This window comes from Schistocerca serialis, chromosome 2 (genome assembly GCF_023864345.2).
Source record: "Schistocerca serialis cubense isolate TAMUIC-IGC-003099 chromosome 2, iqSchSeri2.2, whole genome shotgun sequence".
Taxonomy (NCBI): domain Eukaryota; kingdom Metazoa; phylum Arthropoda; class Insecta; order Orthoptera; family Acrididae; genus Schistocerca; species Schistocerca serialis.
The window spans coordinates 1,039,079,671-1,039,092,617 of NC_064639.1; positions in this window are offsets into that span (position 1 = coordinate 1,039,079,671).

Below are 12,947 nucleotides of genomic sequence, written 5' to 3' on the forward strand. Positions count from 1 at the left end.
ATTCATACAAGTGGTTCTCTTTTCTCCAAAGGTCTCTTTAATTTTCCTGTAGGCAGTATCTATCTCACCCCTAGTAAGATAAGCCTCTACATCCTTACATTTGTCCTCTAGCCATCCCTGCTTAGCCATTTTGCACTTCCTGTCGATCTCATTTTTGAGACGTTTGTATTCCTTTTTGCCTGCTTCATTTACTGCATTTTTATATTTTCTCCTTTCACCAATTGAATTCAATATTTCTTCTGTTACCCAAGGATTTCTACTAGCCCTCGTCTTTTTACCTATTTCATCCTCGGCTGCCTTCACTACTTCATCCCTCAGAGCTACCCATTCTTCTTCTACTGTAATTCTTTCCCCCATTTGTGACAATTGTTCCCTTATGCTCTCCCTGAAACTGTGTACAACCTCTGGTTTAGTCAGTTTATCCAGGTCCCACCTCCTTAAATTCCTACCTTTTTGCAATTTCTTCAGTTTTAATCTAATCAGGTTTGGTATTAAATTAACTATATGCCATACAGCACTGTGTTATTTCAGTTCAAAAGTGGTAAGCTTTCTTTCCTCCTAAGGTTAAACATTTGTCCCTCTGACATTACAGTTTTAACAAGTTGTTTCTGAGATTATTTTGAAACTGTGTAGTTGTCACTATCGTGTCTACTAATGTGTCCTTAGTCCACTAGTGTTATAACCCCTGACATTAAAGTTTAAACATTTCCTCTCTCGCCACTCTGACATGACAGATAAAATGATGGCAAAATTCTCGAAAATTATTTATTCTAAGTTTAAAAATAGGTAGAAATTCGAAATATAAAATGATGGGAAGAACTATAGAGCAGCACTTTATGTGAACCCACTGGCCTAGGACTGAGTTTTACTTTTTCCTCTATCACATCGATTCTGAGACGCCAGTTTTCGATTGCCAAGGTCCCCAGTTTTCTGGTGATTCCCGACTCTTCACAAAGAGATGGGCGTGCCTCTTTGTTCCTCGCCATTCAGGCTTTTTTTAACACAATGGAAGCTGCTGTCACATCTAAATGATGTGTCACATGATGGTAATTGCTGACGTACGCTTTCACCAATGCACAACGGATTGTTGCAACGCTGGTCCCTTTCAAATGCAGGAAATCAACTACCGCACGGTACTACACTTTATCAATGGGCTCAGACATTTTGTTGTGGCGTCTCTAGCGGAACGTTATGGTACTGGGGCTGATGATGTTCACAGCTTACATTTCTGAGTTATTCAAACTCTTGTTCCACTAAGAAATGCCAAAATCGGAATTAGCTGTTAAATTTGTACTATTTATTTAAGTAACAAATTCCGCTTTACAGTATCGTAGAGTTGGTGCCCATGCTCAGTGATGAACCAAAGCATTATTATTGCCCGGTTAACAACTTGATGGTCCACTTTTGTAACGCAATACAGCAGCGATTCTGCGTAGTATCGACTCGAAAAGTCCTTGGTAGGTTTCTGGTGGCAGTTGGCACCAGAAGTCTATTCACAGATCATGCGATGTCTATAAAGTACAGGGCGGTGGTTTGTGGACGTGAGTGCGGTGACCTGTTCCATTGGCTTCAGATCATCCGAATTTAACAGCAAAGATATTAATATCAGTTCACTATCATGCTCCTCAAACCACTTCAGCATGATTCTGGCGTAGTGACATAGACAGTTATTCGAACCGCACATGCCATCGTGGTTGGGGAAGACATCAAGCATGAAGGGATACAGGTGCTTCACATCAGTGTTCGAGAAGTCCAAAGCTGTCATGAGACCATCGATAAACGCCATAGGTGCCATTGTGAGGCATCAGCTGATCTGACCTACAGGAAAGGGAATCGAACTAAGGTCATGCAGATTTAAGAAAAATAATGTCACACAACAAGATCATGTTATTGAAGGAAAACTACTAGGGTTGGCCCAGTTAAGCATGAAAGAACAAGTACCACACTACACATGGGTATGTTAATGAAAGGGCTCATCTAACTACAGAGAAACTAGCGGCCACTACAACGATTTGGTTTATTACCACAGAAAATAAAAATAAATTACACCCTGAATTGTGTATGTAAACATTATATAAGAAGATAAAAGAATTGTAATTATAAAATATTGCCTTTGGCACAGGTGGGTGGATACATAGAAACATAACAGGAATCCATAAATCTATATCACAGATATGGCCAATGACTGTGAATATGTAGTTTAAAGAAAAACTCGGAAAAGTATCAACACCCGTAGAATCGTCAAAATGCATGTCTGTGAACGTTAAAACTGTGCAAAGAAACACTGATGTAACTAGCCTAGCACACCGCTCGACTCAGTTATCGCAATCGCTGTCTCGTTTTTACCACTCTTATATGAAGGGAACGTGGAAGACGGCGGCAGTAACGGCAGTAAATTCTAACTGCAGTTCATGCTCTATATTCTGCCCTAAGATGGACACACCCCTTTCTGCGACATCTCAGCAGCAAGTATCTAATCCTCGACGTCCCGGCAGAATGTCTCTCTGACTTAATCCCCAAAATTTGGTTGGCTCTGCAGCGTAGGAACCTCGCCGGCCAAACGCAGTAGACCTTGCGAGTTCCGACCAATAATAACTTTATAAATAAATTAAAGAAAATTCCTACTATCGCGTATTTTGTCATGGATAACAAATGACGGTCTGGCACAGAAAGAAAGGCAGAAAATCGCTCGCACTCCGTGAGAGGTTTCTAACCCTGACCTATGGCTCAAATGGCTCAGAGCACTATGGGACTTAACTTCTAAGGTCATCAGTCCCCTAGAACTTAGAACTACTTAAACCTAACTAACCTAAGAACATCACACAGATCCATGCCCGAGGCAGGATTCGAACCGGCGACAGTAGCGGTCTAACCCTGACCTATCAAAAGACTTACACATAGGCTCATGCAGGAAAACGCGCCTTCTACTGAAATAGTTATTACTAGCTAATCAGAGGCCCTGTTACACGGATGTAAAGGAACTTCCTTTCACTGGGTGGCTGCTGAAAAACGGCGATCCCACACTCTTCCATTCTGAGAGCTAGACCAGGCTTCAGATGTTATCATTCCCAACGGGTTCCCTTCTAGTGTCTCACAAAAAGCATTTTTATGGAACAGAGTCAACAGATCATCCCCAAAGTGCCTTCTGTGTGGAGACAGGAAATACCGAATTCTCTGTCCTCTACCTGGACTGGAGGGCTGCTTTTAGCACCGAACAAGTATACGATTCTCTAGTCCTTTTAAGTTAATTTCCATTTCCTGAGCCAGCTATAAAGAGCTTCGAAGGCTGCAGAAAATAAGACGTCCCCCTCACAGTAGTAACAGGGAAGGAAGGGAAATAGTAATTACCTGTGCAATCGTTGGCAGCAGTGACTCTTGTCTGCAGTTTTCATGCAGCATTAAAGAAAGGACTGTACTGACTATTGGAACGTACATATTACATTATAAAATAGGTTCCGTAACAATTCGTGGATAAACTGCCATGTAACATCATGGCTGCTGAGGTGAATGCCATCCTCACCAGTCTTCGTCTGTGCTGTGGTACATCTTTAGAGTAGTCATTTGCCTGACACATATCTGGACACAATCGTCAATCTGATTTAACAATAAATGTGATCCATCGGACCAGGCGACACATTTCCGTCGATCCACAGTTCTATCTTGATGGTACCATGTCGTCCGTAATCGTAACTGACGATGTTGTTGGGTCGACATTGGAGCACCAAGGGATGATCTGCTGCAGAGCCCCATATTCAAGATTGTGCCGTAAACAATGTGCCCTGAAACACTTATTCCTGCATCAGCACTGTGCTCTATCACCCAGTCTGCTATATATCACCGCCTACACTGCATTACAGAGTAAGCAAGACAGACTATCTTGAAGGAAATTAGAACAGAACAGGCTCATACTATAGGTAACACTTTCCACAAAAGAGAAATAGTTTGTCTCTTCAGAACTTTGGGGGTTGAGACACAAGGTAGTTGAGCTTCTTGTACATCTATAATATGAGGAAAATTCTACAATGATAGATGTTCTGTGCATCTCTGAGCACCCTGTAACCATGGGGATTGAGAATTTAAATTCAGGGATAATAGATCAGCGTTAATTTTGTGTAAAGTTAACGTGAAAGAAGGAGACATTGAAACATATGTAAAAGTCGGACACAAATTCAAAAATATTGGAAACAAGCTGTTTTTGCACACATCAGAATCTAGAAGCATGTGTGTGTGTTGTAATTGCACAACACTTCTCTTGTTACATTCATTTATGATAAATCTAGGTGAATTATTGAGTTAACTGTCAGACAAAAACAAACAATCAGTAGTTTGTAGAGATGTCGATGTAGATTTCTTAAAAGATTCAGACCGGAAAAATGAAGTGGGATCATTATTTGGATGTTTTAGTTTGATTTCAGAAGTAAAATTTCCATCTCATGTGTAGCAATATAACAAGAAGCTGACTGATAACATTTCTATACACACTGTCCGAGATGAAACAATTAATATGTACCAAATTGTTTACTGTGTCTTTGATGATCCACAGTTAGCGTAAATAATGAAAGTAGCACCTTACAGCTTTAAGGCATGTTCTTACGAGGCAGTGAGGTTTAATAATGAGATCATCATATAATGTTTCGAGAATAAGTTTAAAGAGGTGGTATGGGTTAGGTACTTATAGATAGAGATGCTAATGTGAAATTCAATATATTCCATAGTTACTGTGTATCAATAGTTGAAAGTATTGAAAGTAACTTTCCTAAAGAGTTAATCAGAGAGTTCAGTAAAGGAAAAAAATGAAGCTATGGCTAACTAAATGGATTAAAATGTCATTTTAGTCTTAAATGGACCTATAAAGGTCACATCCAGTGGCTGCAACCTTTGGTTGTGTGCCAAGGGAGACACACAATAATAACTCCATGTTTTCGTGCTAGGTGGATGACATCGGTGGTCCTTGTTTACGAGAAATGCCTATCCAAGATGAGAACAACTAGAATTACTGAAGCCAGTTTTGTATATTTCAAGAAATGATAAAACTGCATCATGGAAATATGGAGCTGAATCCATCCAGAAGCGTGACAGGTAGCTATACTTCCTGGAGGGCAACCATTCAGTTGCTCAGCCTTCATGTTATTTCGAGGGAAGAGTATCAAAGATGGAATGCGGAATGAACATGCCGGCTGCATTCATGCAGAAAGAGAAGATAGATTTCCAACATGTTTCTTCCGTTTATCACTAATTATTTTTGACTGCCAGTTACTATTACATTTTCGTCCACATTACACACTTTCACAAGAATGAAATTTACTTTCTCCAGCTCCATCTTTAGTAGGTAAAAAAAAAATTCTCTCTTTTCTTGGAGAAGCGTTTTGCTCTAGCTTGTGAACAGTGTTCTCAAGCTGAAACACGGATGTCGCTTTTAAGAAATTCGTTGATCGCTTTTTCCCATCACTCATTTTCAGAGTGGAAATGAAAGATCGATATCGTTTCTCACAGCGATTTGGAAAGCTAGTTGCCTACTATTAGGTGACCTTAATCCACAATACATTCTCTCCATGAACGTGCAGTACTTAATTAACTCTTCCTCCAGTCCATCTCCCAGGATACGCTTTTGTCCAAACGTCATAGTTATTACATCATTTGCATTTCTTTCTGTCATGTTTTACACAGTTTTAAAGGGCTGATTTCGGCTCATTGTACACTAACGAAGCTTTTAAATACCCTATTTTTTTTCCTTAACCTCATTATCAGCTTCGATTATTGACTGCTCATTCCATTGTTTCCGCTTCTTCGCATTTTTTAAAAATTGCCATGTGTAAAATAAATTTGTTACTTTGAGATAACTAATTGAGTCCTGATATTGCTTACCTGCTAACTATCCAATAATGAGAGCCCTTCACACCATGAAAAGAAACTTACATGGACTGGAAACCACATCATGTATTATATAAATTAAAATTCAAATAGTTATTTCTAAACATATACTTAAAGATGATAAATCCTTACATTTAGCTGAAGTCTTCAGATACACTGAACACTGCAAAATATTTCTCAACTGTCACCTCACAACACTTACTAATAAACCAGCACGTGCTGTTCTTCCTGCAAGAAGACTCAAAATGGCCACAAAGGCACAGATGGCAAAGTACTTCATGCACTTTTCAGTCAATGCAATCAAAAAGTACGGCCATGTGTCTCACATATTTTGGTTCTTGTATACTCAGTCATCAGAACCTATAGATGAACGATGTGGGCACAGGTCGGGCCTAATGGTCTAGCAATAAAGTGCCTATATGGCAGCCAAGAGGTCGCGGAATCGAATTTCAATCAGGTCCCGGGTTTTTCAGTCTTCGTTTTAACCTGGTCTTCACTCTCAGCAGTACGAGGAGGCACCAGAAACAGCTCTTGGTTGATCCTCTTTCCCCAGTTGGATAAGTGGGGCAGGTTAGGCATACAAAAGTGGAGAAGGTGTTTACTTTCATCAGGTCATTGAGCCAACCGAAATTATTATTGTTATTATTATTATTATTATTATCATTATCTTTATACGTAATTAGGTTTGTACAGAACGCTTAGAGAGCGAGTCCTGCTTGCACCTGTCCAATTTTTTTAATTATAGGTGTTATCCTGGAAAAGAGAAATTAATCACAATTAAATCATTGGAACTTCATATGAAATACTCAGTGAAAGCTCATGACATTAGCAAGCACCGCGATAGGCTACATTCCAGACAGAGTAGGTATATCAAATGTTACAGACGATTTTATAAGAGTTTCATATATAAATGCGCCAGAACCATAAATCCCACACAAGCTACATGTGATATGAAGGCAGCACAAGTTATGCAGTTCCTTATTTAAGCATTCCAGGTAATGATTACATACAGTTAACTTACAGATATATTTAAATGATTATTATATAAATGGCTATTAATAAAACACCCATAAAATCGCTATGGGAGTGCGAATATTAAAAGGCGAAACATCTACATGAAATAACATGTATCAAAACTGGATAAATTTATGTTGTAGTTTTAACGTAATTATCTCATACTGTAAAGCTGGATGTAAGCATCTTTTGGAATTTTACTAATAATTTATATAATATGGTAATATTTTGGTTATGAAATGTCGCAAGGTGATTGTAATAATTTTGGGACTATTCTAAAATTACTTATATATGTGCGAATAACCTAGGTTTTGAATGATGGTCATTATATCAATATTTAATATGGATTCAGTGGTGTGTTACATAACGGAAAGTATCTGAGGGCAAGCAGCAGCTCACACTCCGTCTTTGATTTTCAGTTTTTCGTTTGAGGAGGCTTTTATCTTTTGTGAGTGATATTGTGTCGGCGGACGTGCTTGGCAGCCATCGATATAGTCTAGTGACGAATAAAAACGCTTTAACTTGATTTGGGTGCTGATAGTTGCACGACAATAATTTTGGTGAGCACAAACTCTGAATCTAACTTTAAGTTGCACTTATAATTGTTTTGGGTGTGCGCTCGTTCATACTTCATCTTCCCACTAGTCTTAGAATATTTGATGATGGTTTCGATAATTGATCGCCGATACGAACTTTATTTGTGAGACGTGGAGCAGCTGAGAACTTTCACTTTTATGCTGCAGTTATTACTGAAACTTGAGTGTGACGTATTCGTTTTGGTGTTTTCGCGATGGTCATTCAGGGTAATGAACTTGATTCTTATGCCGCGTTTAATAGTGAAAAAAATATGCTGTCGATCAACTTTAGAGCTGCTTGGAATTTCGTGACTAACGGGCTGTTAAACGAACTTTGCACTGAGGTGTTTCAATTAGGTTGCACTGCATTTATTATTATTACAGCTGTTTTCATTTGCATCTGCAACTGTATAAACCCCTAATTACAAATGTGTGAATTATTTGTAATAAACGTTTGTTGGATTTAAACACTATTACTCCCAAGAGATTTATCCATACTATTCGTTTATTTATAAATTGTTTCACTAACAGGCGTACTACATTATAATAATCTAAATTTCAGCTCTGTAGAAAATGCACAGGACTCACGTTGGTGATGTAGAACCGACCCCTACGACACTAAACCATGCGTACCTAATAATCTAGGTCGTACATTGCCCACACCAAGTGTGTATTTTAAAACCAATGGTGCAGTCACAATAACTGGAAGCGGACAAATAACACGATTAAGGTTATGACGGGGCACCCGTCAGTAGTCACATGTACAACATTCTGACTTGGTAAAGAGCGAGTACAAGCTAATCAGTAGCCCTGGATTTAGAAATATCTTAGAGTACAAATTTTTTGGACAGAGCATGCTACGATGGCAAGACTCTAAGTGTTGTTCCGTGCGTACTTCTATGGGGACACTGAAGAAAATATAGCCAAGTCGTTGGGCTGACGAAGCCAATGCGATTCACGTAAAGAAAGACTAATTGCCTTTTTGAAGGCTCTGACAAACATAATTCTGGTTAGCAATGAATGCAACGAACTACTAATAGGTCTTAAAACATAACTGAATCCTACAGCTTTGATGTTCAAAGTAAAATACTAGACAGAATGAATACAATGCCTAAGATTTTGAAACATAGGAGTTTATGAACTCTTAGGAACGATGCTGTGAATGATAGCTAATATACAAGGATCATTCGACAAACTGCTTGCGAAAACGGTACGATATTACAGCGTGTGTGCTGTTATGGAAAACGATGCAATGCCCCTTCCAATACGCATTCATGTCCGTACATCGTCCTTTAACAACACAGGCACGGCAATATCGTATTTATCCACCAACGCTGAGTATCGACTTTCAATGAAAATTTACTCCCCCTATACAGAAATTACATGATGTGTACGAATGCAGGTTGTGACACATGAACGACGATATGTGGAAGATTGGGTCTGGTCGTCACTCGTGCACGGAAAGCCGAAACGGTTAGACCGATCGTTCGTGTAAAGCGGGGAATTCAGATTCGAGCCCCTGTTGGGCACAAATTTTCACTGTCGCCATTCCAATATTCAGCCGATGGTGGTCCACATTCGCAGCAGCGTATACCTTTCATGCACCTGAGGAAACTTTCAACAGTTATGAACGATGGATCATCGAATGTTAATTCTCTAACGGATAAATAAAACCAGACGAGCTTTGCGAGCGCTAGTTGCTGACAGAACCTGTTATTACATTTAGAGTGACTGTTTTCCCAATAACTGACTTCAGTTATTCTTGACTAACTACGTGGCTGTAAAAAATGAAGTTATATTTGTATATACATACGGAGTAAGAAACTTTTTATTCACCGTGGTCACGTGGACCTACTTTAGGGGGACTCTCTATTGAAGTCTAAAGGTATTTGAAGACAAATCTTTAAAACTTTTATCACGTATCCTTCTGAAGTGAGGGTAGCTAGAATGGTGCGACTTTCGATATGATCTTCACACACGCTTAAAATTGTTCCTTTTTAGCTAAACAAATATTATTTTTTGCCTTGTTTCACAAATTTTATTATGGTTACTGCACAACCAAGTTTTCGGGTTATGAGCCCATTTTGAAGTACATTACTTATTCAAAATATGATAACGCAAAGATACATCTCAACTTCTTAATTTATCGATCCTTGACTTAATGTAATATCACTTCAGTGATCATTTTTTGAAGAATTGTGCATGGAATTACAGAATTCAGCAATTACACTAACATGACTAAACGTGCCTATTACGCGTCAGCCTAGAACCTCTTATCTACTCATTGATTGAGGCCCAAAGTTTCACTTCAGTTTAGGACTTGTGATATCAGCTAAAAGAGGCAAATAACTGAATTCGGTTTCCTCCTTTAATAATAGATGTGAATCTATAAATATGTGTTTTTTAATGTCTAGAATTTGTAGCTGGCTGAGGTTTGCTCCCTTTTTCTCTATGTGTAAGACTTATACATCTATTACGTACTCGTAGTGTTTCCTAAGGCGGTGTTCCGCAAAGCTTCAATCAGGCTTCTCCATTCTCCAGCTTCTATGAAGTTCGTCAAGCCTGGTGTAGATTGACTTCCCATTCTGTCCAATGTAACAGTATTTAGCATAAACACTTCCGGCATGTTGTTGTGGCTTTCAGTCCTGAGACTGGTTTGATGCAGCTCTCCATGCTACTCTATCCTGTGCAAGCTTCTTCATCTCCCAGGACCTACTGCAACCTACATCCTTCTGAATCTGCTTAGTGTATTCATCTCTTGGTCACCCTTTAAAATTTTTACCCTCCACGCTGTCCTCCAATACTAAACTGGTGATCCCTTGATGCCTCAGAACATGTCCTACCAACCGATCCCTTCTTCTAGTCAAGTTGTACCACAAACTCCTCTTCTCCCCAATCCTATTCAATAGCTCCTCATTAGTTATGTGATCTACCCATGTAATCTGCAGCATTCTTCTGTAGCACCACATTTAGAAAGCTTCCATTCCCTTCTTGTCCAAACTATTTATCGTCCACGTTCTAACCTATGCTGTAGAATTAGAAATTAATGAGAAGTTAATCCTAGTAGTCGCAATGCAGGGGGCAGTCTCGCACCTAGAGGATAGCATTGCTAGGAACACACGATGGCTTCTGGTCGGTGCTTCACTTTAGTAACTGATTTCAGAATTGCAGGAACAGGTGTCCATAGCCAATTTCCATCATTAACTACTGTTCTTGTTGTTGATAGACATGGCGTGCGGTAGAGTAGTAATGTAACAGATAGACGATTAAATACAGCAGAGGTAAAATGTTACCAATCGCAACGCTTTTAAATTAAATATAACATTTGTTCCTAGCTACTTGACCGTCTTGAACGCTGGAACAAGTTTTCACATTTATCATAGTAAAAAATTTAGTTTTTACAGTACATGACAAGAATTTAGCGTAAAAAAAGAATTTCTACGATATCATACAACATCTTGCCCAGCGTGAAGGGAAAATAAATAAAAGACGACTCGATATGTTTTAAATTTGTATTCTTTATTTTCAGTTTATATATCACTCCACATAAGCACCGTATATCTGTGAATAATACGCAATCAAAAATAAATAAATAAATAAATAAATAAATAAATAAATAAATAAATAAATAAAAAATAAAAAAAGTAAAATCCGGCATCGTAGGTTGCATCGTCACATTCGAATATCTCTTCTTCTCTTTGATGTTTGGCAAAATCAATTTTACGAAGAACTTCTTTATATCTGTTCGAACATTTCACTTCAGCTTGCTGCAATGATACTTTGTCTTTTTTTGATGATGCTTGTACTGTTCGATAAGCATATTTGGGTCCTAATTTTGTCATTATTTCTAAAACAACTCCGTGAGAGCCAACAGTATATACACCAACACTAATAGAAGCTGCTACATTTACTCTCGTTGCAGAAACATAGGTCTCTTTGGGACACGTATTCCATGTAATACAGTGTAAACTCTCATTAACATTTTGAGCTGGGCATCCAGCACATCGTGTTAGAAGTGAATCATCAGTTAAGCGAGCATAAAGAGGCAGTATTTTTTCCAAACGAAGTTGATGTATTGATCTTTTTTACATTATAAGCTTGAGAACCAGATTCAATTTTTTTGCCAATGCTGACTGATAAAAAGACCATGATGAATCTCCTTTCGGGCAATGAAAATGCTGAGGAATTTTGTCTACAGAAGGTCAATGATATATTGATGCATATATTTAATCTTTCATATTCTGTAAATAATAAATTAGCTGACACTATTGCAATTACAAATGTCAAAAATATCGATAAGTATTAACTTTTCATACTTGGGATTCACAGTCATGGACAATTTTTTGAATGACATCATGTTTATCTATATACTGCTTTTCTGTAATACTCTGAAAGTTTTTTTTTGTCGTAGTGTCCTTCAGCTGTCTACATACTGGGCCCGACATTGTGTTATGCCGTAGCAATTCTCTTGTACGTTAAATTCTTGTCACGTATTACAAACACAAATGTTTTATAATTTATCTACACTTTTCGTTTGTACATAGTATTCAAAAGGTCATAGTACTTCAATTTCTTAGAAAAAAATCAAAATGGCCGAAATGAAAAAACGCTATTCCTCCGTCAGTTTTGAGCACTTTTGGCTAAAACTTTTTTTTGTGAATACATCCAATGATAACCAAGAACTCCACGTGTGGGTTTGAAAAAATAATGATTTTTCAATACTTAAAAACCCAAAAAAGTATGAAAATATTTTTTGTTTAGCAAATTGGATGTATCCATTTAATTCACAATGCCAAGATATATTATGAAACACGTTTTCAGTCTCCTGTGAATTTTTTACAAACGGCTAAAAATTTCGCCGATACCTCCGCTTAAGATGTCTTCGAACCGTTCACACGTCTAGGAACATATTGTGTATGCTCGGAGCTTCTTTAACAATTGTCAAATAATGAAATGATAAAAGGTGGACCCAAAACTTTTAACAATAGGTTTTTTGGGAAAGTAGCAGACAGTTTAGGTTCGAACACTAACTTAGTAAATAGACTTCTACCCGTCCCCGCTTTGCAAGGGTAGTACGAAGTATCTACTGCTGAAGGATCTGTGTGACGTATGGGTAGCAAATTATACGCACAAACTTCCCTCGTGAATCAGGTCCATCAGTGAAAACAGTATCACAATCCCTACATTAGTTCCTGAGGTTAGCCAGACAGAAAAGAACTGCAGGTAACTAATTTAGTAAAATGCATCGATTACAGTACCGAAGAAAAGCCTCCCAAAACATGCTCAATAAGTTTCAGCGCCTGCTTCTTTGAGAGCATCAGTCGACAAATGTGGATCAACCGTCACAGATGTTAAACAGAGAATCTCATTTTGCATAAGAGAACTTTCTGACACAGAGAGTTCAAATTACTGCCCATAACAGCTTGGTAAATCGTCCCTGTTTGGCGGGGTCGATGAGAACGACCAACTGCCGGCAAAGTCGCCGCC